The 16,681-nt window shown below is 49.6% G+C and overlaps 1 long non-coding RNA gene across 4 annotated transcripts in view; it reads right to left on the reverse strand.

Annotated features, from left to right (window-relative positions):
• Positions 1–11,321: 11,321 nt before the first annotated feature.
• Positions 11,322–16,681, reverse strand: part of LOC117028212 (uncharacterized) — a 31,768-nt gene continuing 26,408 nt past the window's right edge. For 2 of the 4 annotated variants that reach the window (XR_004424096.1, XR_004424097.1), the window contains one exon: positions 11,322–11,954. This is a non-coding gene — a long non-coding RNA (uncharacterized LOC117028212). Of the gene's footprint in view, positions 11,955–14,780; positions 14,909–16,681 lie in introns of those variants that run through there. The other 2 variants (XR_004424098.1, XR_004424102.1) reach the window with 2 other exon arrangements.

Genomic DNA, 16,681 nt, shown 5'->3' on the forward strand with positions numbered 1-16,681 from the left:
CCAACAACGCTTCCAGGTCAGGAGCACTCGTTGATTGCATTAGCCTGTGCCTCCTTAGATGCCTATAGCAATACAATGAAATAAGTACTAGGACTGAATTGTGTAAAGTGCTTTAGAAGCACAGATGAGGAAGCATTTAATCCTATCTGAGGAGTCAGAGTGTTAGAAAAGCCTACAGAGACTTGATATCTGAGCTGGAACTTGATGTGGCACTAGGAATTTACCAGATAGAAAGAGGTGGCAAATTCCTGGCAATGAAAGGATCAAGTGACCTCTCAGGAATGAGTCACGTGTATATTTAATAAATACACAAGCAAATGATTTACATTTATGAAGGTTTAGGGTTGTGAAGGAACATTTACCTCAACATGCAGGTGACGAGGGGGGCTCCTGCAGGTGTGATGCCCCTTGGGCAGCTTTGGTCTGAGGAGGGGAGGAGAAGCTAGCAAAGTATGTTGGGACCGGACTCGGAAAGGATTGGACTTTATGTTCTGTAATAGACACAATGACAAGACAATGGGGCTTAGACTGAGTTTGGCTAGGTCTGCATTTTACTTAGATCATACTCATATGCTCAGATGGCAGGGAGGACAACCTGGAGAGCAAAAAACATAACGGCAGAAAGACTCTTGCTTTATCATTAGGGAGAGAGGATTCAGGCTGAATTAGGCCAGTGACAGTCGGGGATGAAAAGGAGGGGACAGACGGGGAAGACGTTCATGAAATTAAATGGACTTATTAAATGATTAGACCTGGGGGTGAGGGAGAGAAGGGGGTGTAAAATGACTCAGCTTTCTCCCTCTCCCTTTCACCCCTTATCCAATTACTGAGCTCAGCTTCTAAGTATTTCTTGGATGTTCCCACTTTTCTCCTTCCTAGCGGCACCACCCAAATCTAATTCAGTAGTCCAAGCCACCAGTGAAACTGTTTACCCCTCACTTGCATTTATACCTTGAGTGATCTTTTTAAAATGCAATTCTAATCCTACCTCTCTCGTATTTAAAACCATTAATGACTCCAACTTCCTCCTCAATAAAGACCAAAATCCTTAACAAGGCTTCCCTAACCAGGCCCTTGCTTGGCCCTTGAGCTGCACTTCCTGACCCTCTAGCATGTGCAGTTCCTCTTCCCAACACCTCTTGGGCTAGTTCTACTCACCCTTCTAGGCATTAAATGTTTTCTGCCTTGCCCAGGGAGTTCACTGAGGCCTGGAGCTTCGCCTTTGCTGTAAGCTCCCCTGGCATGCCGCTGTTCCTCCCTTATCACATGTTACCTCATGTGTTTAGTCTTCCTGGTTCTTCCAGTTACCTTAGATGGCCTTTCACAAGTCATCTGTGCCTTTGCTCACTCGTCTGTAAGAGGAAAGCATAATAAGACCTATTTCATAGAATTGTTGAGAGGAAGAAATGAAATATCCATGTAAAGTACTCAGTACAGTTCCTGGCACACAGTAAGCGCTCAGTAAAAACAGTCCTGATTGTCCCTACAGGACTATAAACTTCCAGAGAACAAGAGAACTTCCTCTCATTTACTGCTATATTCTCTTGCTTTTTTGCAGCTCCAAAATATAGCCATTTGAGTGAGCGGAGGTGAGTTCAACGAGATGGTAGTAGCATTCCACCCCCCCACTCAATCCCTGCGGCCCAAATGATGGGGGTTAGAAACACCGTCCCCCCACACGTCCCATCACCACAACCCTCCTAATGCTCTCAACTCTCTTCGCTGCTGCACTAGTCTGGTGAGAAACAAATACAAGAAGGGTGGGATTGTGGGGGTGGGGGAAGGGGTCCTAACATCCTTTCTTCCCAAACTATAGTTCTCTGGGTAGGGAGGCATCCTAGGGCTGCACCTGTAACGGGAAACGCATGCGATCTGGAGCCAGAAAGCACGGATTCCATTCCCGGCTCTGCCACTAATTAGATGCGCGCTCTTGGCCTGGTTATTTAATCTCCCGCGTCTGTAGAGCCCCACCCGCCGGGTGGTTCTGAGGTGCCAGCGAAGTAATGGCTGTAAAAGGGTTTTTCTCTACTGGAACGCGCCGTCGGGGGGAGCGGCGGTCCCTTAACGCGCCGCCCTCGCAGCCAGCGCGGGGAGGGCCACCCCCACCCGGCTTCCACCAGGCGTCGGCGTGGCTGCCGGGCGCGGGGAGCCGCTAATGGGATTTATGCTAATGAGAGGGATGCGGGTGACCGCCAGAGCGCGCCGCACCCCGCCGCCCCCGCGCCCCACCTCTCCAGGGACCGGCCTTCTGCCCAGAAGTCGAGACAGATTCACCTGAGCGGTAGGGGAGGCCTGGCGGGGAACGGGGGACACTGGGTCCCTGGCTGCAGTCCGTCTCGTCACCGCCCAGGGTTTGTCTTCATTTTCTCCCCTCCCTAGGTTTCTGCCTCCCAGCTCCTTCTCATTTATCTCCATTTCTAGAGATCTCACTCCCTACCTCCATTCGAGAATTATTGTTTCCTCTGTCAATTAAACGAAGATGTTTTGAGCACTTCTGCGTTCCACGCAGAGCGCTGAGTACCAAGGGGGTGGAGGCACAAACAGCTTAGAGTGCGGAGGTGGGGATTGTGTTTGGAGGTTCGAGGAGAGCGATCCCACTTCTGTTTGGGAATCAGCATAGTCTCCCTGGAAGAAGAGGCATTTGAGCGGAGTCTCTTCTTCAGAATGGATTGGATCCAATGGGGAGGGGAGTGGGACGTGAAGTAGTCAGGAAATAAAATGGAGAAGTCATGCAGAGTGGCCCGGCTAGGATCTTGATTAAGCGGGATGGGTGAAACTGGGCGGGATTTTGAGATTACCCGTGTCAGAGATCTTGAATTTAATTCTTGAGGCACTAGTGAGCCATTGAAGGTTTTCGAGCAAATGACAGGCCTGTACTTCTTCCAATTCCTCTAAGAGAAGCAGCAAAGCATAGTGGTTAAATGCGCGGGCTCTGGAGTTAATACTGGTCCTGGTTCAAGGTCTACTTCTATCACTTATGACCTATGTGACGGGCAACTTGACTTCTGTGCCTCTATTTCCCTGTCTGTTGAATGGAGATGATAATTATAGTGTAAAGGGCTTCTAGGGAGATTAAACGAGATAGCGTTTGCAAAATCTTTGCACAGTGCCTGTAAGCGCTCCATAAGGAGGAATTCTTATTTTGTGCCTCCCTGCCTTCCTCTCTGTTCCTTTCCTCCCTTTCTTCTGATGACCCCTCTCCCTCTCTTCAAAAAACCAAAAACACAAAAAACTTCCCAAATCTGTGGTTTCCCCACTTCATGCCTAGGAATCTTACTCTCGCAATGAATAAAGTGTTGAAGTAAAGCAGACTCTAACAGAACCAAGTCCCCTCCAGAAGCACAGGTGCCCAGGCTCCAAGGAGCCTTTCCTTGGGGGAGGTGGTGTAGTTACTGAGGTACTGAACTCATCTCCACCAGATTCCAGCCTCTTTGAAAACAGAGGCCACAGCTCATTCACCCCGCCTTGTCCCATCTCTGTCAACATGCCTGGCCTTCAGCCATTCCCTGTGCTGTACCAGCGGTTCTCACATGGTAGCGTGCACAGGAATCTCCTCTAGGGCTCTTTGTTAAAACACAGATTGCTGGCCCCCACCATTAGAGTTTCTGATTCAGTAGGTCTCGGTGGGGCCTGAGAATTTGCATTTCTAACACATTTCCAGGGGATGCTCATGCCACCCATCTGGGCACCACACTTGAAGAACCACTGCTCTATCATAGCTGTTGAAAAACTACATCCGAGAAGGTAACATACTTCTTGCCATCCCCTTTCCAAGCCTGGCTGGTCATGTGCATCTAAAATATGGATCCAAAGCCTAGATTCATGAAGAGTGAGACTCAGAGACTTTCTAAAATCTTCCAGGCGATTCTGAGGTACAAACAGGTTTGGGACCCATGGGCCTTCTCCTGTCCCCTCTCTCTTGCCTGCAGTCCTCCTGTATTCCCTTCTCACTGTGCCCACCTCAGCTAACCTTGCCCCAAGCAAGAGCCATTGCTTGCCTGCCCTTTACTCAGAGGACACTGGGCTACTCTGGGCTCAAGGTGGCTGGAATTGTAGGGAGACAGGCTGAGAGGAGGGAGAGGAAAGTAGCTGGTTCTAAAGAGACCAGAGATTTACCTAAATTGTAACAAGTATCACTTCTACTCACTGTAAATCCTAAAAGTCAAGCCAAGAGCCAGTTCTCAGAGGAGTCAGATCTGAAGTCAAATCTGGGCTCTCTCTCTCTCTGTTAAACTTCTGTTACCTCCAGTGTTAAATGAGAATAATGGAACCTACTTCACAGGGTTGATTCGAGGATTAAAAAGGAGATTACGGATGCAAAATTCCCTTCTCTAATCACTTTGCAATATACCCAGAACTTCTGCACACATTTCATTAGATTCTCTAACAGTCCTGTGGGGTAAGAAAGGCATTATTCCCACAGGGAGGGAAATGTTCAACTGTTAGTTCCCTCCCATTTTACAGAGGAGAAAACTGAGTCTCGGAGAAGTTAAATGACTTGCCTAGAGTCTGTGCAGTCTGGGTATCGAGGGTAAAGGGCTCAAAACAGCTGGCTTCTCCTCTCCACTCATCCCTCTGTTTGTTATTTGGCCACCTCCTCCTTTAGGTCCCCTTTGCAGCTCTTCTAGGCATGTTTTACCTGAATGAGGATGGTAAGAAGACAGGATGAGGGCTCCCTGCACCTCTCAGGGGCGGTTCTGTCCTACCCTGCCTGCAACTTCCTCCTTATTTAGCCCCCTGTAGGATTGATTGGCAGTCCCTGTGGCAAATATCTATCCTGAATTCAAATTCTGGTGCATCTCCCTCGCTAGCTGTGTGAATTTAAGCCAGTCTCTTCCTCTCTAGGTCTGTCTCCTCATCTGTGACATGAGGAGTGGTTTAAATCTATGGTTCCCAAACGGTAGCAGCCTTGGAGTGATCACAGGAGACTCAGCCCCTGCCTTCAAAAAAGACTATGAGTAACCCATCTGTGTAACTGATTGACTATGCGCAAGTGTGATTGCTGGGGGGATGAATAAAATACAACGAATTTCAATGATGTGATCCAGAACGCAGTCGTTATGTATTTTCTCAATCAACAGCTATCAAAAACACAACTACTACCATGTCAGCGTCATGGAAGTTTTTTGGAGTGAAAAAGATTGGAAATCTCTGGTCTGAATATCCTCTGAAGGGCCTTACGGCTCCCATCCTACACAGCTACACCAGCGACAGGGCGTTAGGCCGCTAGAGGGGCGCTGCAGCCTTGAGCAAGAAGGCTGCTGCACCCTGGGCGGGAATGGGCCAAGGTTCCCATTCCTGGGTCTGTTGGCCATAACTGAGGTCTACTACAGAGAGGTTCTGCAAGGGAGATGTATCTCCAGAGCTGGGGAAAGTAAGGGACCAGAGGGGACAGTGATCTGTCCCGAGTCACTCAGCATTGTGCACCTATAAACACGTGGTAGTGAGTGGTAACTCCCATCCGGTAGGGCCTTGAGCTCCAGTTCCTGCCTTGCCACATAGAAAGTTTCTCGCACTTCACCTCAGCTATCTTCAGACAAGGGGAAGGGACTGAGGAAAGAAAAGTTACCGAACAAGGCACAAGGCACGATGTTCTTCCCAAGTGAGTGGCCTTGGCACGAACCTCGGGAATGCAGGGAACAGATGGAGACCTGTGGAGGCAGGGAAAGCCTTTCTGCAGGTGGAGTTGGCAACAATCAGAGGGGAACAGGAAGGGCAGTCCAGGCAGGGGCTTCACTCTAAAACAAGAATCATTATGAGATCTTTGCTGAGATGTGGGCCTGCCTTGCCCTACAGTAGGAGGTAGCAGCTCCCAGCCAGAGGGGAGTTCAGGAGAAACCTCCCTCCCTCTAATCTCTAACCCCCTCACCCACCCTACCCTAACCCTGCTGAACCCTGAGCAGAGCTCGGACCCAGCTCAGCCTCTCCAGTCATGAGTTTCTCTCTGGCGAGGGCCAGAGGACCTCAAAGAGAGAAGCAGGCCCCATGTCCATACTCCAGAGGCTGACGGCCTCTCACACTCATAAACTGTCAGGATCATGAAAACTTTCCAGCCCAAACTGAAGGTGCACCTAGACAGACAGACACTCACCATGATGGGGCACAAGGACTCTCCCCCACCCAACCTTGGGACACACACACACACACACACACACACACACACACTCAGGCCAGAGCACTAGCTCCCTCCCCCGCCTGCCTCACTCCTGCTCTAGACATGCCACCCACTTTTCCTCCCTAGCCAAACTCCATTAGTCTTCTGTCCCCTTCTCATGGACCCACAGCTGGCTCTGAGCAGTGAATTCCTTCCCACAGTCACTCTGCTCTACCCAGCCCTTCCCCCTCTGCCTGGGCTCTGGGTGCCACCCCTGACCCCCAGGCTGAGCACCTCCCAAACCCTGCTCCTCCCACCCGTCCAACCTCTGGCCCTTCCATGATGCCTGTCTGAGGTTTGCCAAACCTGAGTGCTCATCTAAGCAGGGAAGACCAGGAGAGGCAGCCAGAGGAGCAGGGGGCCTTCATACTGGCAAGGCTTCTGGGCAGCAGAGGGCACAGAAGGATAGGCGTGGCAGGCCAGATCCTCTGGAGAGGGTGAGCACACCCTGCTTTCCCCATCTCAGGAGGCCCATCTCCCAAGCTTAGAATTTTGGCTCCAATACACACACACACACACACACACACACACACACACGCACACCAGGTTTGTCTGCTCTGTAGAAGTCTGTTTCCCTGGGGCCTCGGAGCCTGCTCCCTCATTGCCCACCAAGCCTTTCCTATCTGCTTTCACCAGAGAACCCTCAGTCATGGGTTCCCCCAGAGATCTCCAGATTCTCCAGTCTCTTTCCGCCTTCTAGAGACAGGCCATGTCAAACCCAGGATCACACAGCTGCCCCATTTATAGCCCAGCCCCTGCATTTCCCTCCCACCTTGGTGTGTCCCTCCCGCTTCTGCAAAGCCTTCAAGGCTGGCAGGGAGGTCAGAATGGAGCCCATCTCGGCAAAATGAGAAAAGATTAGAGCAATACATTTGCTGTCAGAGGCAATAAGCCTGCCTGAGCAGGGGAGAAGGAATATTTGATTTCGGGCTCTCGGGGGGGTCTTGATGGAGGAGCACTGGCAGCCTGCAGCCCCAGGCCTGATGGAGGGGGGAGGGCTGGTCCCAGCCCCAGCCAGCTGGGGACCCTGGTGTCCCAGCCCTCCCATCTCCATATCGACCCCATCCTCTGCAGTCACCCGCAGGGCTCCAGCTCCCTCCTCCCTCTCCTGCCATCATTTCTCCCTTTCCATTGCCAAACTTGTTTCCCCGCAGCAGTTTTTCTACCCAGTGCAGGGTGATGGAGCAGAAAGAACACTGCTCTAGGGGCTGGGAAAGAGGTTTGGGTTCTAACCGCCCCCCTTGCATCTAAGCCGAGGGACTTCATGCAAGTCACTGAGCCTCTTGGAGCCTTGGGACAGTGTACGCTTGGAGGACAGCACAGCATTCGGCATCCTGGGACCTGGGGTCAGCTCAGCCACTCACCGCCTCAGTAGTCTGGGGCAACGTCACTGAATCTCTCTGAGCTCCCACTTATTCATCTATAAAGTGAGGGTGAAACAATAAGGAGGCCTGTGTCCTAGGGTGGTGGTTAGTCCAATGAAGCTGTGGGTATGAAAGCTGTACACGGCTGTGAGGATGGCATTGTCTTGTCACATGGGACTCGTGGCATGTTCCCTGGATGAAGGACGGGCTGAGTTCCATCCAGAAGTTCCAGAGGGCTCCGTCCAGCTCTGGGATCCTGGCTCTGGGCCCTGCCCTCCCCAGGAGGTAGAAGACGTAGTCTCTGGAAAAGGCAGATGCGGTCATTTCTTGGTCACACAGGCCTGAATGGAGGAGTCAACTCTCCTGGACCCATCCTGAAAGACGTTCCGGAGTGAGAAGCAGCTGGTCAATAGTATCTCCTTCCTAACTCCTCCTACCCTCGTGTCCATATGTAAATGGTGCCCTCAGAAGTTGTGCAGCGTGGCAGGTCTGTCTCCCTGGATGAACTTGTGCCCAGCCTCCAAGTGAATGGACAGGGCGCTGGGCAGGAGAGGGTGCAGGGAGGCTGGGAGATAGAATGAACATTGGTTCCCAGGCTGCCATGTGGCTGGAAACACATACAATGTTTCTCATATGATGTCTGGTCCATACAGCAGCCTGAGAGGTGGGTACAACTGACAGGGTGGTTGAATAACTCACCTATTGTTATCAGCTGGAAGGAGTTGTGACTTGGGTTGGCTGGATCCCGACACTCCACACTGTCTCTCGCTGCAGCAGAAGGCTCAAGGCTTCAGTCCCAGACCTGGCTCCCTCTGGCTAAGCTAGGAAACTGGGCATGTCCTTAAGAGGATGGCCCTACTTAACCAACTTAGCACAGACGATGCTTGGAAAGTGGAGAGCCCTGAACAAATGCATTCGACCTCCATGTGCTTCTTTTCTGGTTCCAGCCTCATTTCCCTCCGCTTCCCTGAATGGACCGCCCCTCTGGCCAGATCTCCTCACTTCATTTTCTACCTGACACATCAAGCTGACGTATGTCTGCCCCTTCCCCTCTGCCTATTCAGATCTCACTGAGCCTTTGAGGCCTAAATTAGACCCGTTTTCCACGAAGCCTTCCCTACAACCCAAAGTGGCAGTAAGCATAGACGTCCTGGACTTGCTATTCACTTTTCACAAATGTGTCCTGATTCCCCAAAAGAGTCCCCACCTGATTCTCTGAGGGCACAGACTTTGTAATCTCGCATAGAGCCTAGTACAGATGGGGTGTTAGAAAGGCTTTTGCAGCTGGAGATGATGATTGTGAGGCTGGTGTTCGTGAAAGCATCACATTTGAGTTTAAAGTAAAAATGGGGATGGTGGTGACAGTGGTGAGGGCTGTGATGGAAGCTATGGTGGTGGGTTTGAGAGCAGGTGGTGCTGGTGGTAGCGGTGGTGATGACGGTCATGACGATGGCAGTAGCTGCACTAATTATCTATTGCTGCATAACGAATTACCCCCAAAACCTCATGGTGCAAAACAACACACTTTTTAAAAATCTCATTGTTTCTGTGGGCCAGGGATCTGGGCAAGGCTTAGCTGGGTGCCTGTGGCTCAAAGTCTCTCACAAGACGGCAACGAAGGTGTCAGCTGGGGCTGCAATCGCACCTGTAGTTTCCGCAGGAGGAGGATCTGCTTCCAAGCTCTCTCACATGGTTGTTGGCAGGACTCAGTTCCTCCTGGGCTCTTGGTCTTCGCTGGGTGTTGGCCTGAGGCCTCTCTCAGTTCCTTGCCATGTGGGCTTCTCCATAGGGTAGCTGACAACTGGCTTTCCTCAGTGCAAACGACAGAGTACCCAAGATGGAAGCCACAGTCTTTTTATAGCCTAATCTTGAAATAACTTCCCATCACCTCTGTTGAATTCTATTCACTAGAGGTGAGTCATTAAATACAGCCCACACTTGAGGGGATAGGGTTACACAACGATATGAATTCCAGGGGGCAGGAGTCACTGGGAGTCACCTTACAGGCCACCTACCACAAGGGTGACAGTGGTGATGATGATGTTGAAGGAGGAAAGTTGGAGAGTGGTAGTACTGATGATGGCAGAGGAGGACAGATGGAGAGTGTGACTGGATCAGGGATGGTAGGGTATCTGCGAGTGAAAGTACTGGTGTCTACATTAGAGTTGAAAAGTGGTTTCTCCATACTAGATCTGAGCAGAGCAACTTAGCTGACCCGAGCCAGCTATATAAGGCTCACCCTCCTCCACCACACTCCAGTCCCGTTCCAGGTCCAGGTCCGTATCTGGTTCCGTAGAGTCCTCCCTCCCCATTACCTTCTTTGCCAATCACCCCCACCCTAGGCTGATACTCTCCTTTAGGCAATTAATGAACTAAGTAATTGCCAAATGGAGAGCAATTACCACCAGCAATCAAAGGGAGGAGGGAGAAGAGAGTGGTCAGGGGCCCAGGGGAGACAGAGGTGCTGCCAGTTTGGGGGCTGGACTGTGGTTCTTTTAAGTTGGACAAAACCATCCATCCTATCCCACACTGAGTCCTCGCATCCTGGGTGTCCAGTTCCACACCCCCAGAGGACACAGCCCACCACTTTATCTTTCCTCCCTCTCCCAGCTCTTCACATAGGCTTAAAGCCAGACCGTCATTGAGGCCAGGGGAGCCTATCCTCTCGAACCCCCGGCCTCCATCTCCTGCCTCTCATCTCTCCCCACTTCTGACGACCAGCTGTTAGTCCTTAAAGTATCCCCAACATCGTCCCGTTCTTTGATAAGCACGGGACGGAATCATCTTTTCCTTTTTCTAATTAATTTTTTTTCTATTACAGTTGACATTCAATATTATTTTATGTTAGTTTCAGGTGTACAGAGTAGTGAGGGATTCATCTTTTCTGAGGCCTCATACCTTCAACGACTACCACCAAGACTCCTAACTCTACCCCAATGTAAGGGCTTTTAGGTTTTACAAGCCAAAATACAACCTACTTTTCTGGAAAAGTCTCTTTAGGCAGCCAGGTGATATTGGGTGCACGGGGCCAAGTCCTCTTGCGGTAGAATCACCAGGTTGAGTGACAGGGGTAAAATATACTCGATTGGGAGTCAGGAGACCAGGATTCTAATCCCAGCTTTGTCACTCATCATGCCATTTCTGCTCTATGGCCTCATCTGTTCAGTGGTGGTAGCTGAAGGTGGAGGGTGGATTAGATGACGTCTAAAGATGCTGCAAGTTCTAAACTTCTCTGATTCTGTTTCCCAGGAGAAGAGTAGAGGGTGATAGCTACCCTAGAAGGCTGAGGGCCACATGGCTGAGAAACAATAGTTGATCTTTGCAAAGGAGTGTCAAACCTGGTCACGGTGGGGAGCCTTCGTTCTATGCCTTGTAGGAACCCAGGGCCACCCCAATCTTCCTTGCCTGAATCTGCCCAGGCTCCCCACCCCCAAATGCATGACTTTAGAATCACCAGCGTCCCCTCTGGCCCCTCATCAGCACGTGCAAGCAGCACGTCGCCATCTGCCATTTCTGTCTCTAACGTATCACTCACCCCTTTTGTTTCTTTTCTCCCTCCCAACACAACCATACTCTCCCCACCCTGGTTCAGACCTTCCCTTCTTCTCTCTTGGACCTAACTGTCCTCATGCTCCCATCTCTTTGGTCTACGTGACACCTCTCTCTCTCTCTCCTGATTCTTCTGGTGGACCAATTGCTCTCAGTTCCCTTTGTCTTTCAGCCTCCTTTCCTGCCTTCCCTGCATTGGGTGAACTCCCTCAGGCTTTGTGCTTGGCAATCTCTTATCCTAACATAACAACAAAGCAAAACAACTAGGATTTAATAGTGCTTATAAGGTACAGAGAGGACCTTCCCATGTATTTTCATTTGATTCTGTGAGAAAAACTATTCTCTCCCATTTAATATAAGTCAGTTTTGCCTTCACGGAGTCTCTGAAAACTGTCCTTTCCTTTTTATTTCCATTGCCACTGCCCTAATTCAAGCCCTTAATGCCTCATCTTAGACCCTGGCTTCAGCGCCCTTGCTGACAATAGCGTAGGTCTTTGCAGCTGAGAAGGAAAAGACGGACATAGTTCCAGTTAACCAATTGACCAAGGACTTTAGGCTTAACTGAACCAGACCAGGCCCCACTCAGAACACACTGGGCTGTACTGTAAAGATAAGGTACTCAGAACTAGAATCATTTTGGGGAAAAGATTAGGGTCACATACAAAAATTCAGAATCTATGATTGGTCCAAGTGTAAAGAGGAGAGAGTTCCTGATGAAATAGGCAAAGGGCTGCATAATGAAGCCCAGGAAACTCTTCCTGGAAGCCCCAACCTGCCAGGACTTTTGTGCTCCCCAACCCCCACTCCCCTCCATTCCTGTCCCAAATCATCTCCATTCATTCCAGTCTGCAGGCTGAGGCTCTGTTGAAATCAGGAAAATTCTAACCCTGGAAGAGAAAAGAATAAGAAAAAAGAAAATAATGTTAGAAATATGGAACAAAGACATTTAAATTCATGCTATTGTTTTTGTTAATGGGGGCCTTTTCAGCAATTATTGTAATATTGCTTGTTTTGTCTGCTTTTCAGGATTTTTCAAAGCTTTTGAGAAAACTTGATTTATGAAGAGTTTAATTGATTTCATTTGCAATCAATGTTTAAATATTTGGGGAAATATAATTTGCTAAATTCATAGATTTTTTATTTATTGGTTGTATAAGTAGTATGAAAATATTTAGGGGAATGTTAATAATTGAATAAATATTAATAACTTAGATATCAAAGTAGAAAAAATAATGAGTATTTCTCTCCATGGCCAAAAGTGCCTGAGACACTAAAGAATTTATCATCCTAAACTTCCCATCTGTGATTTCTGCTGTCTTTAATTAATTCTCATTCTATTGCCAACACCTCTGTGACTCCATTTCCTCATCTATAAAATGGGATGATTTTTTTTTTAGGATTTTTATTAAAATACAGCTAACATACAATATGATATTAGTTTCAGGTACACACCATAGCTATTCAACATTTATATACCTAAAGGAGTGATCACCGTGATAAGTGTAGCAACCATCTGACACTGTACCATGCTATCACAATATTATTGACTATATTCCCTACACTGTACATCACATGACCCATGACTTATTTGTTTTATTCCAGGAAATTTGGACCTCTTATTCCCCTTCACCTTTCCCCCCTTTTTTTAATTTTTCAATTACCATTGACATTCAATATTATTTTATATTAATTTCAGGTGTTCAGCACAGTGGTTAGACATTTGTATAATTTAAGAAATTATCCCCCTGACTAGTCTAGTACCCACCGGGCACTATACATAGTTATTACCACATTATTGACTGTATTCTCTATGCTTTATTTTACATCCCCATTACTATTTTGTAAGTACCAGTTTGTACATCTTAATCCCTTCACCTTTTTCACCCTGCCCCCAACCCCCTCCCCTCTATCACCCCAACAAATCTAGTACCAATATGACACCATACATAGTTGTCACAATGTTATTGACTATATTCCTTATGCTACACCCTACATAACCATCTTTATTGTATAACAACCAATTTATACTTCTTAATCCCTTCCTTTTTTCACTCACCCCAACTCCTCTCCCATCTGGCAACCATCAATATGTTCTCTGTATCTATGAGATTGTTTCTGTTTAGTTTGTTTAGTTTGTTCTTTAGATTCCACATATAAGCAAAATCACATTGCATCTGTATTTCTCTGTCTGACATACTCCACTCGGCACAATACCCTCCAGGTCCATCCATGCTGCTGCAGATGGCAAGAACCCATCCCCTTCCCTGGCCGAGCAATATTCCATTGTATGTATGTACCACTTCCTCTTTATCCGTTCATCCATCGACAGACACACGGGCTGCCTCCCCATCTTGGCCATTGTAAACAATGCAGTCACAACGTGGCTTCTTCTTTATATCCTTAGTTATAAAACTTCTGTTCAGTTAGACCTCAGATGGTTTTCCAGGTTGACTGTTCTATAATTTAGTTGTAATTTTTATGTGTTCACGGAATGAAGCAGGCACAGTGTTTATCTACTCCACAATCTTGGATCTCCTCTAAAATGGGATGATATTATTACCTACTAAGAAGAATGTTGTAAGGATTTAATGAGAGAATTCTTTCCGTAACACTTAGGACAATACCCAGCATACAAATGCTCAATGATGTGGCTATTTTTATCTTCCTCCAACACCACTCTGATCATGCCACCTCCTGCTCAGAACTCTTCAGTTGTTCCCCAGTGGCCATAGACAAATGCAAGCTCTTCCACATGATGTCAGGAACCTTCGTGTCTTCCCCTTGGCCTGCCTCCCAGCCTTGACCATCACTATTCTTCCTCATTCACCAGACAGACAAAATTGCTATCTCTTTGTTACGCTCTGGTCCCCTATGATCATTTCTTCCATACTATTCCTTCTCCTGAAATGCTTTGCCTCCCTCCCAATGCCATTATAGCCGATATACACTCCTACCTATCCTTCAAAACCCATCTCAAATGCTACATCCTCCAAGACACTTTCCTGGTCGTCATCAATTCTCTCCCTCCTTGGAGCACTTTTATTGCAGCTCTTTCCTAGCAAGCATCACATTCTGTTATGCCTCAGAATCAATTACCTATGTGTCTGGTTATCCCCGTTGGGCCACTAAGCTCCCTGAAGGCAAGACTCACTTCTAATTGATCTTGGGGAACATGTGGCAGCCCTGCCCATGTCCTGGTACATAATAAGTGCTCAGTTAACAGACGGTAGATTCCTCCCTCTCTGGGTAGTTGTGTCATCTAAGCAGAAGCAGCAGGGACCTGCAGGCTCCCCAGGCCACTGTCCCACCTTCGCTGGCCTAGGTAGACCATGGCGGACACAGGAAACCAAAGGAGCCAGCAGTCTGTGTGTGTGCCAGGGCTCGCAGGGCAGATGGAAAGATAGCAGAGCCAGATTTCAGGAGACATGGGGCTGTGTCTGCTCAGCTCATCAGCATTCCCCCAGATATTCAGCCCCCTAATCAGTCAACACTTTTTTTAGCCGCCTCTGTGCCGAGCCCTGTGTGGGGTGTGGCAGACACCGAGGCTGGTGTGACGTCCCTAAGAGGTAAGCTTATGCGCCTGGAGCTCCTGTGTGTACACATACATGTCCCATGTGTTCACCCCACATGGCCCAAGCTCCCACCCGGACAAGCCGGGTGTCTGTGAGCCCAGGCTGAGAGGGCCGCCTTTTACCCTGTTTCCAAACAACTCGCCTTTCTGTGCCAGCACCGCTGCTTCTCCCGTCTGTTTGCCCCTCGCCGCCTCCTCCCTCTGTTGGGGCTGCCGCCGCTGATGATGAAATTTGGCTTGCAACACCCCCTTCCTCCCCTTCCTGCAGGCCTGGGAGAGGATTAAGCCGCTGGAGTCTGAAATCGGAAAGATCCCAGCTTCTGCTCCCCAGCACCTCCCCACGCCCCCTCCTCTCCCCGCCCATGCAAAACCAGAAAATTAATCTCCCCTTCTGCCTGTGATATGGCGGGCTGCATTACAAGCTGGGCGTTGAGATAAAGCAGGGAGTCGTGGGACAGCAGCCCAGTGCAGGGGCCCCGGGTGGGGCCCGGCCTGGGAGATAAGGGCCTCCCAGCGCCATGAATTATTCACCAGCACTGCCTCCTGTGGCTCAGAGGCCGCCCTGGGCGCTGAGATTGCGCCTTCCAGAGGGGCCTGGGTAACGTGGGAGGAGGGTCCATAGGGGGAGGCATGGACGGGTCCTCCCGTGGGGGGAGAGTTGGGAGAGGGGACAGCTCAGTGTAGCTGGGGGACAGCCCAGAGACACAAGCGCCCTGCAGGGCCAACTGATGCTGAGGACAAAGGTGTCACCAAACCTAGGGGGACCCCTAGATCCAGCCATGGTCCCAGGGGTGCTCCTCAGTTATGCAACTCACTAAACATTATCGAGGAGCTGCAATTACCAGGCTCAGGCCAGGCCTTGGCATCTTAGAGCTACAGATGCAATCTCTGCCCTCAAGGTGCCCAGAATTCAATGCATCTGCTGTGCGTGGGAGGAGTACAGTCCACTGGGGGAGGGCGGGTCTGCCTTATCCACAACCTTCCCCCTCCTCTAGAGGTCAGGATAGCCACTGCCCCCTCAGGGGAGCACCCTGCATTGGAGAGTGGGTATGAAGGGAGGACGGAGGGCAGACCTGCTCCCAGAGCTGCCAGAGCCCATAAAACAGAGACAGCAGGGTGGCTGGTCCAGGAGGGAACTGGAGATCAGTGCGAGGATAAGGGAATCTCCAGCGAGGTTTCCTGGAGGAAAAAGCCTAGGCACTCTGTTTCTCCTTTGTTCACTCTTCTTCTCAAAGACCCAGAATTTTAAAGCAGGGAGGGACCTTAGCTCTCTCCCCTATCTCGAAGTCTCTATTTCTACTTCTCACTCTCTCTTTTACTTTCTCTCTCTCTTTTACTCTCTCTCTCTGCTTTCTCCTCTTCCTCCTCCTCCTCCCTCCCCAGCATCTGCCCTTTTAATCTCTGCCTTGGCACCAATTTCTCCACCTCTCTCTTGCTCAACACCTTTCTCTCAATGTATGTTTTTTCTTTAATCATCCCTTTCTTCTAAAGCAGTGATTCCCTAAATGACATGATGACACACAAATTGGGATTTGTGATGGAAAAAAGGTGGCCATCTGCCCCCCAGAAAGGACTGGAGGAGGAACAAGGGTTCAGCATGGTCCTGGATGTGCAGACAAACTGCTCAGACCCTAAGAGAGGCAGCAGTAGCAGCATGGGGTGGGAGCCTCCCAGAGATGCCCCGGCATAGGAGACACACAGAGAGCCAGGCATGAGAGGTGCTGGAGATGGTGAAGACCACAGACCCCTTCAGGATTGTAGAGGTGGGGACCCAGCCTGTCAGGCAACCTGTCAAACCCGGAGGCCTCCTGTAGCAGATATGGGACCCCATACTCATGAACCAGCAAACAAGGCACATTTCCTGAGACCCACATTCAAGTGGGAGAGGGAGGGATGGTGTGGGGAGAGGGAGAAGAAGTGGAGGGTGAAGAGGGGCCAGAATGAGAGGAGGGCATGGGGAGAACATGAGGAGGAGGAAAGGGTGAGCTCCCCAAAGATGGAGAAGGTAGTGACTCTGGTAGGAAAGGGCAGGAAAGCTAAGTG

This window comes from Rhinolophus ferrumequinum, chromosome 10 (assembly GCF_004115265.2).
Source record: "Rhinolophus ferrumequinum isolate MPI-CBG mRhiFer1 chromosome 10, mRhiFer1_v1.p, whole genome shotgun sequence".
NCBI classification, from domain to species: domain Eukaryota; kingdom Metazoa; phylum Chordata; class Mammalia; order Chiroptera; family Rhinolophidae; genus Rhinolophus; species Rhinolophus ferrumequinum.